Below are 1,322 nucleotides of genomic sequence, written 5' to 3' on the forward strand. Positions count from 1 at the left end.
GGAAGTCAGCTATTAAGGGTTGTTTGAAAAAACGCATGCTCTGGAATTTGATATACTCCTCCTAGACGATTAATCCGATCGCCACCAAACTCGGTCAGCATGAAGTCAAGACACTGATGATTAAAAATTGCCAGGGGATTTTTGATATCTCGAACGGTTTGTCCGTGGCGAGGCAACGAATTTATGGCGAGAAAAAGGAAACAGGAAATGTGTTATAACGTCTGCATACATATATTGATCTTTATGAAACTTCACAAGTGTGTTCGTTATAGGAGTCTGATCACATGTATGTGACTATTGTGAGTCAAAGTTATAGCGCCACCAACTGGCAGCAGGAAGTGTATCACTTTTTGAAATGTTTTGAGATCACCCTCTTATTTTTATCTGATTTGCTTCAAACTTCATCAGTGTAATGTCAATACACAGCAGATGTAGACCTATGACAGGATTTTTGATATTTGAAATATTGTTGCCATGGCAACAGGTCAAACTGTAATAATATTCTTGAGTGTTTTTGAGGCTCTTAACATGCTTCAAATTGCATGAAACTCGACACACACATCAATATTGTCAACCAGTAGACATGGACAAAGCCATAGAAATGGGCGTGGTGGAGGGGCTCAGTAGCGCCACCTTTTGACAAAAGTGGGGGGGTTTGTTTTTCCTACAGTCACCAAACTTGGTACACATATTGTTCTCATCAAGCCGGACAATTTTCTAATTTACATTCATTAGCTCCGACCAACAGGAAGTCAGCTATTTTGGTTTGAATGTTAATTTTTTGAAAAAACAGGCTATGAATTTTATACTACTACTCCTACAGGGTTTATCCAATTTACACCAAGCTTTTTTTAACTTGTTGCTAACACATTGAAGTTGTTTAATTGCAAACGGATTTTGGATATCTCAAACGGTTTGGCCGTGGCGAGGCAACGAATTTATGGCAAGAAAAGGGAAACAAAGTGTTATAACTTCTGCATACATTAATTGATTTTGATGAAACTTCGGCTTAGTCTTCGTTGTACAAGGCTGATCACATGGATGTGACTATTGTGATTCAAAGTCATAGCGCCACCAACTGGAAGCAGAAAATGTGTCACTTTCAGCATACATTGAGATCACCCTCTTATTTTTACCTGATTTGCTTCAAAATTCATCAGAATAATGTTAAAACTTGGCACATGTAATCCTTTGAAAATGGGCAGGGAGGAGGGGCTCTATAGTGGCACCTTGTAGTGCAGTAAATGTGGAGTGAATTTGACATAGTCCTTTGATGTTTAACCGTTTTAAGTGCCTATTGCCCGCTGTGCACAGTTGCCCTG

Source organism: Megalobrama amblycephala, linkage group LG4 (genome assembly GCF_018812025.1).
Source record: "Megalobrama amblycephala isolate DHTTF-2021 linkage group LG4, ASM1881202v1, whole genome shotgun sequence".
NCBI classification, from domain to species: Eukaryota; Metazoa; Chordata; class Actinopteri; order Cypriniformes; family Xenocyprididae; genus Megalobrama; species Megalobrama amblycephala.